Source organism: Oryctolagus cuniculus, chromosome 1 (assembly GCF_051225735.1).
Source record: "Oryctolagus cuniculus isolate XC-2025 breed Fujian yellow rabbit chromosome 1, ASM5122573v1, whole genome shotgun sequence".
Classification (NCBI taxonomy): domain Eukaryota; kingdom Metazoa; phylum Chordata; class Mammalia; order Lagomorpha; family Leporidae; genus Oryctolagus; species Oryctolagus cuniculus.
Window position 1 is genome coordinate 34,063,355 of NC_142867.1, and position 12,587 is coordinate 34,075,941.

A 12,587-nucleotide genomic window follows, 5' to 3' on the forward strand; every position below is an offset into this window, starting at 1 on the left:
ACATTCCAACCTAGAGGAATAAAATGGGGGCATGTTTCTCACCGACCACCTGGCACCATGGTCCTATAACCAGCCGAGAGCGGGCAGGTGTCATTTTGGACATATGCAACAGCTGCACCAACTCATGTCCATGCTCTCAGCAACCAACTGAGAAGAGATGCCTGAGTCTGACTGGAAGAACTGACAGGGGTTTGGGTGCTCATGACTGTGAGAGCCTTGTGTGCTGTGAAAACACTGTGGCTGTGTGGAAGGGCGCAGGGTGTGGCTGGGTCTTTGGGCAGTCACTATGGACAGCTCCACTTGCTCAGGGCTCCCTGATTCCCTGGTGATGGTCATTGCTATAGGATCCATGCTCACACTGAGGACTCCACTGATCTTTTGTGTGGTTTTAGTGGCAATGCAGATGAATATTGTACCCACTGGGGCTAGTGCCAAGGCATTGGTCTCCTTTGAGGAAAGGAGATAAGCATGAGAATACCCCAACAGAGCTAAACTCTCCTCTGATTAAAAAAGAGAGATTTACCATGCCCAACTTGGTGTCAGCTTGGACACTCTGCTCACCCTGGAGCACTGGACAGAGCACCCTGACCACACCCAGCACATGTCCCTGGGTACTCACTGAGAGTGGACATCTCACTTAGCCACAGGAATAGTCCAGTCACAGGGGAAAACAACAACAAGAAGTATCTCCACAAATACCTAACAATAAATGCAGCAATTCAAGAAACAAGAATAAGGAAGACAACACGACACACACAAAAGAACACAGCAACACTTCAATACTAAAATGTGAAGATGATGAGATTGAATACCAGAAATAGAATTCAAAAAATTGATCATAGGATTACTTAGAAGTAAACAGAAGCAAATCCACCAATTAAAGAAATCCATACATGACATGAATGAAAATTTTTCCCATGAAATGCAGATTCTAAAAAGAAATCAAACTGAAATATTATAAATGAAGAATTCAATAGAACAAATAGAAAATGTGGTGGAAAGCCTTCACAGCAGACTTGGCGAAGCAGAAGGAAGAATATCTGAGTTAGAACACAAATCTCTGGATATTTTACAGTCAGACCAAAAAGAAGAAGAATTTAGAAAAGTAAAAAACAGTATTGGAGGGGCTGGTGCTGTGGTGTGGTGGGTAAAGCTGCTGCCTGCAGTGCCAGCATCCCATATGGGCACCAGTCTGAGTCTTTGCTGCTCCACTTCCAGTCCAGCTCTCTGCTATGGCCTGGGAGGGCAGTAGAAGATGACCCAAATTCTTGGGCCCCTGAGCCAGTGTGGAAAGACCCAGAGGCAGCTCCTGGCTCCCGGCTTCAGGTCAGTGCAGCTCCAGCCATTGTGGCTGTTTGGGGAATAAACCAGTGGATGGAAGACCCTTCTATCTCTCTGCCTCACATTCTCTCTGTGTGTAATTCTGACTTTCAAATAAATAAATAAATCTTAAAAAAAAAAACAATGTTGGAGATTTATGGGATACTATCAAACAAACCAATATACAGGTATTAGGAATTCCTGAAGACATAGGAAGAGAGAATAGATTAGAAGACCTTTTTAGTGAAATAATTACAGAAAATTCCCTAATTTGGAGAAAGGAAGGGACATCCATTACAGGAAGCATATGGAACTCCTAAAAGACATGACCAGAAAATATCTTCACCACAATACATTATAGTCAAACTCCACAGTAAAAACATAAGAAAGGATTCTAAAATGTGCATGAAAGAAATGTCAGATTACTCTTAGAGGATCTCCAATTAGACTCACAGCAGACTTCTCATCAGAAACCCTACAGGCTAGGAGAGAATGGTGAGATATATTCCAAGTATAAAGAGAAAAAAATTGTCAACCCAGAACACTGTACCCTGCAAAGCTCTCATTTAGGAATGAAGGTGAAAGTGAAATAAAGGCCAGCGCTGCGGCTCAATAGGCTAATCCTCCGCCTAGTGGCGCCGGCACACCGGGTTCTAGTCCCGGTCGGGGCGCCGGATTCTGTCCCGGTTGCCCCTCTTCCAGGCCAGCTCTCTTCTGTGGCCAGGGAGTGCAGTGGAGGATGGCCCAAGTGCTTGGGCCCTGCACCCCATGGGAGACCAGGAGAAGCACCTGGCTCCTGCCATCGGATCAGCGTGGTGCGCCAGCCGCAGCACGCCGGCTGTGGCGGCCATTGGAGGGTGAACCAACGGCAAAGGAAGACCTTTCTCTCTGTCTCTCTCTCTCACTGTCCGCTCTGCCTGTCAAAAAAAAAAAAAAAAAAAGTGAAATAAAGACCTTCCATAAAAACAGAAATTGAAAGAATTTGTCACTACTTGTCCAGCCCTACAAAAGATGCTTAAAGATGTGCTACACACAGAAACACAAAAACATGGTCACTACTACGAAAACAGGTGAAGGCAGAAAGTCTCCCAGTAAAAGCACAAAGGAAATCAAATAAACCAATGGGAAAATTTAAGCAAAAATCACAGGGCCAAGTCCTTACTTATCAGTAGTCACTTTGAATGTGGGCACCGGTTCAAGTCTTGGCTGTTCCACTTCTAATCCAGCTCGCTGTTAATGCACCTGGGGAAGTAGAAGAAGATGGTCTAAGTCTTTGGGCCCCCACACCCATGTGGGAGACCCAGAAAAAGCTCTGGCTCCTGGCTACAGGTAGACTCAGCTCCAGCCATTGCAGCCATTTGGTGAGTAAGCCAGTGAATGGAAGATCTCTCTCTCTCTCTTTCTGCCTCTCTGTAACTCTGCCTTTCAAATAAACAAATAACTTTTTCAAAAAGTCAAGAAATAATGGGAAATATAAATTTTTGAAAAATATAAAAACAAGGTTATAAAACTCATAAAAACATATCCAAGCGAACAAAGCAATGAAATGAACTGAAAATAATTAGAAATAGGAAAAAAAAACTTCAACAACCTTCTGAAATTTCCAGATAGTTTTGTAATATTCCTTTCATGTTTTATTACTTAATTTTTCATAATGTCAAAACCAGTACAAGAATATTACCACAAATCAAAATATAATACTAAAATTATAATTAACATACCCACTCACCCAGAGACACCCAACATTGTTAATTCCATCATGTCTGTCCATTCAGACACATTTCTGTATACACACACAGTATGTGTTGTCAGAATATCTCTAACATTTACTACTTATAGTACCTAATTGAACCAATCCCCAATTTTAGAGCATTCAAGTTGTGTTTGCAAATCGTATAATAATGAAATACACAAATGAAGCTCAGTTTAAGAGTAAAAAAATGAAAAATGAAAAAAATTTATAAAACCCTCTAAGGGATTGCAAGTCCTTCCCACTGTGTATAAGTATAAATTCAATGTCTGTGGGAACTATTTTTCCTTGATCACTGGTTCAGCCAAGAAGTTAACTCAACCATCCTGGTTTTGACCAAAGTTTTTTTTAGTTGAGTTACTTAATGGAACTATTAGCTTTGCATAAAACCAACCACGGAACTGAGCTCTGCTGAAATTGCTCCCTCTACTCAGCTCTAACTGCTTTCTGGAAGAAGAGAGTTAGTAGCCATCACATAAAACTGCTCTCAAGATAGATTTTCTTGATCAGGAAACAACTTTATTTCTCACCCAAACAATCAAACCCAGGAAGAGTGAAATAACCTAAAAAACTTTAATTCTTAAAACTCTTAAAGTCAGAAATGCAATCAGTAAACAGCTGTGTGCTTCTAATCTGGTTGGACTATAGGGCAAAGATGGGGGATTCCTGTGAGTTTTTTAATAGCAATAGTTAAATTTATGGATACCAGGAACTGCAAAGATGAGATGTTCATGCTGACTCTCCATCTTCCTGGCCACCAACAGACATCACTAATCAATCTCAGCTTTTTCTCCCCAGGTCTTACCTAATGCCATCCTCCAGTTCGTTAGCTACCCTCTGATCACCCTGGTTCTTTCTGTCCATTGATGCCACAATTATTTGTCCTGAGCTCTTTTTCCCTTCAAGTCTTCTCAGCTGTCACTTCTTAGGCAAAGTATCTATCTAGAGTTCTTCTGCATCTTGTTATTTTGTATTACAGCTTTCCATTTTATTTCCTTAATAGCAAGCATCTTATCTAAAACTATATTGATTCTGATTTTGTTTGCTTGTTTACTAATTTACCTTCTGTCTCCCCACTAAGATCCAACCTCTTTGTCAGTGGGAACATAGCTATCTATTTTTGGCTCTATCCCCATCATTAGAGTGTGCCTGGTGCATAGTAAGCCTCCTGAAATACATGAACTAACTTCAAAAAGTTTGTGGAAAATTGTTATGTTCATACAAAAAAATTGAAATCTGTGTGTAGTCTTTTCACAATATGCATTTTCCATGAACTTTTTGAGGACCCCTTGTATGTGTGGATTTAAAATTTTTATATCAACATAAATGTATCTTTTAATTCCATTTTCCCAGAACTTTTTGAAATACCGTTGTTTAATAAGTAGAAGAATGAGTTCAGCACTTACCACAATAACTGAAGTCATGAGCCAAGATGATAATAACAATAATAATAGCAGTAATAGAAGAATTAGGAACTCACATTCACTAAACCCTCATTATATGCCAGGCATTAGTCTAAGAACTTTATTTTTTAAATTTTTATTAGTATAAAGAGAACAGAATTTATATGTAAATTAGGCTAAGAACTTTAAATGCATCACCTCAAACATTTCTTTTTTTTTTATCTTTTATTTAATGAATATAAATTTCCAAAGTACGACTCATGGGTTACAATGGCTTCCCCCCCATACCGTCCCTCCCACCCACAACCCTCCCCTTTCCCACTCCCTCTCCCCTTCCATTCACATCAAGATTCATTTTCGATTATCTTAATATACAGAAGATCAGCTTAGTATACCTTAAGTAAGGATTTCAACAGTTTGCTCCCACACAGAAACATAAAGTGAAAAATAATAGATGATTTTTTTTAAATGATGATGAAATCAGATCAGACCTATTGTCATGTTTAATCCCAGTGAGAGTCAAGTTGGGAATTGACAATTTCTTCTTCTTTTTTTTTACAGATCAGTTTAGTGTACATTAAGTAAAGATTTCAATTGTTTGCACCCCCATAGAAACACAAAGTGAAATATACTGTTTGAGTACTCGTTATAGCATTAAGCCTCAATGTACAGCACATTAAGGACAGAGATCCTACATGAGGAGTAAGTGCACAGTGACTCCTGTTGTTGACTTTACAAATTGACACTCCTGTTTATGGCATCAGTAATCTCCCTATGCACCAGTCATGAGTTTCCAAGGCTATGGAAGCCCCTTGAGTTCTCCGACTCTTATCTTGTTTAGACACGGTCATAGTCAAAGTGGAGGTTCTCTCCTCCCTTCAGAGAAAGGCACCTCCCTCTTCGAAGACCTGTTCTTTCCACTGGGATCTCACTCGCAGAGATCTTTTTGCCAGAGTGTCTTGGCTTTCCATGCCTGAAATACTCTCATGGGCTTTTCAGCCAGATCCGAGTGCCTTTAGGGCTGATTCTGAGGCCAGAGTGCTATTTAGGACATCTGCCATTCTATGAGTCTGCTGAGTATCTCACTTCCCATGTTGGATCACTCTCCCCTTTATTTATTCTATCGGTTAGTGTTAGCAGGTACTAGACTTGCTCAAACATTTCTTACAACTGTGTAAGAACGATCTTTTATGAACTCTGTTCCACAGTTGAACACATAGAGACCACAGGGAAGAGACTCACCCAGTTCACCTGGCTACCAAGCAGGAGTAGAGAATTGAGCACAAGCCTCAGAGAGTGTATTCCCCTGAACTCCCAACCCCCTCGTGTTTCAGTCACCTCTTCTTTGCTTTTCCTGACTCTGGCTCACAGGTGACAAAGTCAACAAAACCAGTCCTAGAGGATGAACCAGCTTGCCCAGTGTCATACAGTTAGTGAGTGGCAGTGAAGGGTTTCAAACTCAAGTCTCAAGTCTGAAAACTCCAATCACTCAACGACACGTCTGGCATGCTTTTCCCTCCTTGCTTTGCTGTCCCTTGCTAGAACTGGAAGACTTTGTGTCTTGAATGGTTTGTCTACCTCAGCATCTCTGTTTGGCTCAAGAACACTCACAACAATGCCTGGCATGTGTTTCAATCAATATTTATTAAATGAACGAACACTCATTCACTCATTTCAACACACCTTTTGGTCACAATGTTCCATAGTAGAAAGCTATAGGGAGATGTTACCCACTAAAATTTGTTAGGATAGCCAAGTCAAAGTACAAATGGCTGCTCTATTTTAGAGAGATCAGAAAACATGAATGCTTAACAATGAAGATCCTAGTGTGGGGAAATCGGGTTATGCAAATATCTTCAAAGGCTGTAAAAGAGACTCTCTTCATTTAAGGGGATTTATTAGCAATTTATACCTATTTTCTTTCACTTGCCCTACTTTGCATTTCTGCTGCATTGAAGTTGAATGCCCCATCCAGACAATCTTCAATACAAACATAACAGCCGAATTAAGGCTAGTGAAGAAGCAGTGTGTTTTTTTTAATAGTGAGGCTTAAGTGCCTGAACAAATTATAGCCCAGCTAGCCAGAGCAGCAATGAGCCATTTCAATTGTAAATAAACACACGCAGAGCCTACAGACAGCTAGGGTGCATGGGAGACAGTTCATGGAATTCATTAAAGCCTCTGAAAGGTTAAAGAAGGCAAGATTGCATTGGAATCATTGTCACATCCCAGCACCTGGAACATGAGCAGCCATGCAAATGCTGAATTGAAGGTGCTGAGATAAATATTTGCCAAATGAAGAAATGCGTTTGGTTTCCATGTTGGCCAGCTTACTTGACGTTATGATCAGATGACTCCTGAAGAGGACCGGGAGGGCTCAGCTCCTTTCTTTATTCAAGGCAGTAATACCTTGCTTGAGGTTCAGATCCTGGAGGAAGAGCTCCAAGGCGCACCCTGGAAGACAAGGGCTGTGTAACGGACACATTCACGCGTGGCTGGCATTCTTCCCTGCCTCTTCAAATAACACCTTCCTCATTCTTTCCTGGTGAACTCTCTCTCCCATTCTCAGCCACTCCTGGTTTAGGTGGAGATGACTCCTGTCTAGCTTTAGGGCAAAGTATGTCACCCAAGCCTGGCCAAACTACATGATATCCTGTGGCCATACTTATGTGTCTCAGACTAGCCCTTCACAACCAGTGATTTTTAATCCTGGAATTTTGATGGAATTCATGGGAAACAGGAGATACACTTTTCCCACTGGAGTTGCTAGGAAAATAGAGTGAAAATGAAGCTGCTGTAATATGCATATGAGCAAAAAGTGAAACCTTGACTGGGCATTAAGCAGAGAAAAAAACAAAGCTGAAGAATAAGGAGAAGTATACCAAGATCCCAAATCCAACCTCACCTGAATGCATATTGTCTTTGGAATTTTAATGCTTTTAGATGCATGAGAAAATTTCATACACCACCTCAAATGTTTGATATTGAAAAATCAAGGTCCAGAAATATCCTATCATGGAGTGTCTTGAAAGATACATCAATATAAGGGAAAAAATAGCTTTAAAAAGAGAATAGTAACACCAGAAGTGGTCTTGAAAGGCATCAAATTATCCCAACATGACAATTTCTACTTTGCACTGTGGATTAAGAGCTGTAAAAATGTTTGTCCTTTCTGACTCAGTAATTGCAATTCTGGGACTCTGGCCTAATGAAATAATCTTAAATAACAAAAAACTTATATATTCATAGATATTTCTCACAGCATTATTTAAGATAACAGAAAATCAGAAAAAATCTAACCACCTAATAATAGAAATAGTCTAATAAATGTTACCAAAAATATTATAAAGTTACTAAAATTACATTCATTCAAGATTTATGGGGCAGAAATTTGGCACAGCAGTTAAGCTCCTGCTTAGGATGCCTGCATTCCATATCGGAGTAACTGAGATTGAGTCCTAGCTGCTCCATTTCTCTCCATTTCTGATCCAGTTCCCTGATTCTGCACACTCTGCCAGGCAACAGATGATGGATCAAGTACTTGGGTCGGAGCAGGCACAGAGTAAAGCTTCCACCTGCAACTCTAGCATCCAATAAGGGTGTCAGCTCGAGACCTAGCTGCTCCATTTCCAAACCAGCTCCCTGCTCAGGTACCTGGAAAAGCAGTGGAAGATGACCTAAGTGCCTGGGCCCCAGCACCCATGTAGCAAATCTGGAAGAAGCTCCTGATCCCTGGCTTCAGCCTGGGCTAGTCCCAACCATTGTGGCCATTTGGGGAGTGAACCAGAGGATGGAAGATTTCTCTCTCTCTCTCTCTCTCTCTCTCTCTCTCTCTCTCTCTCTTCCTCCTGCTGTTGCTGTTGCTGCTGCTGCTTCTTCCTCATTCTCCTCCTCCTCTTCCTCTTCCTCTTCTTCCTCTTCTTCTCTCTGTAACTCTGCTTTCAAATAAATGAATACATCTTTAAAAATAAAAGTACTTGGAGTACTTGGGTCCCTGCCACCCATGTGGGACACTCAAATGGAGTTCCCAGTTCCTGGTTTTGACTTGACCCAGCCCTTGTTGTTGTGGCACTTTAGGGAATGAATGAGTGATGGAAGCTCGCTCTCTCTCTCTCTTTTTCCTTTTCTCTCGCTCTTTTTTTTTTTTAACAGGCAGAGTGGACAGTGAGAGAGAGAGACAGAGAGAAAGGTCTTCCTTTGCCGTTGGTTCACCCTCCAATGGCCGCCACGGCCGGTGCGCTGAGGCCAGTGCATCACGCTGATCCGAAGGCAGGAGCCAGGTGCTTCTCCTGGTCTCCCATGGGGTGCAGGGCCCAAGCACTTGGGCCATCCTCCACTGCACTCCCGGGCCACAGCAGAGAGCTGGCCTGGAAGAGGGGCAACCGGGACAGAATCTGGCGCCCCCACCGAGACTAGAACCCCGTGTGCCAGCGCCGCAGGTGGAGGATTAGCCTATTGAGCCGCAGCGCTGGCCTCTCTTTCTCTTTTAAATGAAACTAAATAAAAATGTTTTTAAAATCAGCTCTCCTTTAAAAAAAAGCAATTTTAAACAATATGTTTACATGTTACCAAAAAAACAAACAAAAGTTTTGTATTGTGCAATCATACTACATATTTTTTTTATTCGTGACTGATGAGAAGAAGTATCTCTGAATGTTAATGTTGGTCATCTTTAGGTGGTGAGGTGATGAATGATTTTCTTCTCCTCTTACTGTTTATTTTGGGGTCTAAATTTTCAATAATTAACAAGTTGTATTTTGAAGTGGAAAAGCACATATTAAACTTTTTTAAATAACTCCCTAACCAGTTCCCTGAAGAAGTCAGCCGGCTTCAACTTGGATATGCCAGGTCTACCCCCTCAAAATCATGAATACTGGTGAGCTCATAGAAGCCCAGAAGTACAGCCATGGAGGAGGAGGGGCAGGGGGACGAGGAGGAGGAGTTTATTTGTTGTCCATTCTATGAGTTTAAATGAAACAGGTTGAAAGTTATTATCACTCATCAAGTTTTATCAGTGCAGAGGCTTAAGCAGTAACTGCTGTTGTCGAGAGTATCCTTTCACTGTTAACCTTATTAGTGCAGAAAGGTCAAAGCACACTCCTCAGCATGATGTTTTTCAGGTATTTCTGTCCTGCAGTTGCATAAATGGGGTCTCCTAAAGCAGAAGTGGAGTTCCCTTCCCCAGAGCTCTCTTTCTTCTTGCATTACCCAAGCAGGCTAGCCACTGAAAGGACCTAGCTAGCATTAGTTCTGTTCCTTGTCCAGAAGAATGGCCACAGGAGGATAGAACAGGAGAGAAGGAGAAGCAAGGGGACACATTGGTGAAATCAGTGGCTTGGCTATTTCTGTTATTAGTTGATCTGGCACTGGAACCATCCAAATCTCACTCAGGACCCTGGGCAAACATAGCTCTCCCTCCAAATGCCAAACTCTTGGCCATCATGTGGAATCCAATGGAAAACCATTTTGGCTGCCATTTTGTTTCTCAGTGAATGAACATAAGGCATGTTCTGGGTCCCCTTGCTAGAATAGCATGCTGAATAGATATGGATATGGCAGTTCTTGTAGAATTGCCTGGATAGGACTTACAAGCAAGGGAGAAGAGTGAAATGAATATTTGTCCCAGAGAGGAACAGGGAAGGGGGAGGGGTTTAGGATTTGCTTCTTCACATTCTTGCATCTACCTGTGGACAAATAGAGAAGCAGCAGGTTCTCCACAGAGCCATGGGCACAGCAGAGACTCTCTAAGGTGCAGAGGCTCCTTCTGAACCCTTCTTGATCTCCCCTTTTCCAAAAAAGCTGGTAGTGAGAATGTAGAACTTGGTGGAGCAGTTAAGATGATGGTTGGGACACCCACGTCCCACATTGGAGTAGGTAGCTTGGAGTCCTGTTTCCACTCCTGATTCCTGTCTACTGCTGGTATAGACTATGGGAGACAGCAAGTGATGGCTCAAGAGGTTGGTCCAGCCACCCATGTGGGAAATGTGGATTGAGTTTCCTGCTCTTGGCTTTAACTTGATCCAACCCAGCCATTGAACACATTTTGGGGAGTGAACTGACAGATGAGAGCTCTCACTGTCTGTGTCTTTCAAGTAAATAAATAATTTAAAACAAAATAGCTGTGGTGCCAGTCACATTAGCCTCAGAAGGACATTGGTACTTGGTTTTATCTCCATATGTTAACAGGCAATAGCAGGTGGTTCCACGGCAGATAATTGATCATTAAGCACTCACCATGAAGTAGCTTATGCAAAGGACTTTATGCCCATCAACTCCTAATAACAACCCCGTGGAATAAGTATTATTAGCCGTCAATCCCCCCTTCCCAATTTTACCTTGGAAGAAATTGAGGCTTAGAGAGTTTAAACAAATGGCCTGAGGTCACACAGTTGGAAACCGCTAAAATGATTAAGACATAGGGTTACCTGATCCTGACCCCAGAGCCTGTGCCCCTCATGATTTTGCACCCTGGGGATGTGTCATTTCCACAAGCCTCCCTTTTCTAAGCTCTAGACAGAAGTTCAGAGGTAGATACAGTGTGTGAAGATGGTCCCACAGCAGCCTCTGCTCCACCCAGCATTCAGAGCGTCTATTTTCAGACCATGCAACTATAGATCACAGCTGCTGGATGAGACCAGTGTCTTGGACCAGGAAAGCTTCTGGGCAAATGGAGATCTCACTTTCAAGGGGAGCCAGGGGAGTAACCATTGCACCTGCTGTGAGGCCCACCGGCAAAGGACTAACAGTGGCCCCAAGGGTCAGGAGCTGGATGCAAGGAAGGGATGATGCCTAGCCCTGGGATCAATGTCTTCCAGGAGTCTCTTTAAAGACCACAGTACCCAGTGTCTGCACTGGTAGCAGCTTGGCTTTATGTGGCCCCAGAGGTGCCACTCGGACACCAGGGAATCAGGGAAGAGGACAAGGGCTAATGGTCTCCCTCTTGCACGGCCAGGGCCTTCTGCCCTGAATGCTCACGTAGGGCTCAGACCTCTTAGCACCTCTGTTCCCTAAAATGGAAGGAAGACAGCAGGAAGCTAATACCCGAGCCACCAGAGTGAACACAGTCATTCCTCCCAGAGTTCACTTCCGTCCCTGGGTCCCGGCCACATTCGTGGAGAGGAACTGGGAAGGGAGGCTGCGATGCAGCAGGCCCGGGAGGGGGAGGGGCCCGGGGGCTGTCGGGCCCATGTCACATTTGTTTTCCCTCCTAAATAGTCTACAGGTGCATCTGGCAGAAGAGGCGTAGAATTCTAGAGAGCAAGAGTGCAGAGAAATTTCTCTGAAGCATTCAGCAGCTTCGCCCGTGACGCTTCTCACGACGGTAATAATGTAAACACTCACCCGTTAGAGAAAAAAACCTCCCCACCATTAACGACACCGGCAACCCTATTAAAATACAAGTCTGATTTGTGTTTAATGATCTTGAAAGGAAAGTAATTGCTTGAGTATTACCATTCAAATGTTCTCAGAAGCGCAAATAATATTTACAATCGGATTGTCCCTCAGAGGGGATGGGTAGGCAGTGCTCCCCAGGCCGGCGGAGGCTGAGGCTGGGGAGAAGTGACCTCGGCAATTGGCTTAAAGGTTTTGAAGCTCAGTATTTATTTTCCTTTTTCTTCTTTTCAATTTCAATTGCACTCCTGGGAAGGTTCCTACCCTCGTTTGCTTTTAAGGAAGAAGATGTTGAGAGGAATGCTTTTATGGTACAAAGTGTTCTTTTGGAAAGCAGTAGAAGGCATTAATGTTGAGTCAGTGTTTCAGGCAGTTGGGGAGAGCAAGATTACATGGTTCCTGAGAGAAGTGAGGCCAAACCAAAACCGCCAGGATAAGGAAGAGATCTAACGAAGTCGTAGCCCAGACAGGTCCGTTTTCCTGTCCAGGAGCAGCTCAGAGACTGCAACGTGGGTTTACGGTGTGGGTTTACACAAAGTCAACCCTGCTCCTACAGGAGACACACAGCTCAAGGCAAGGAGACCAGGCTCTAACCACGCCCAGTGTTCAGGGCACAAACAATGCGAGAGTTCCCAGTTCAAATCCCAGCCTTGCCTTTAGCAGTTGTATGGCCTTTAAAAAAATAGTTTAACTTCCCTGATCTTCACTATCCTCATCTTTAA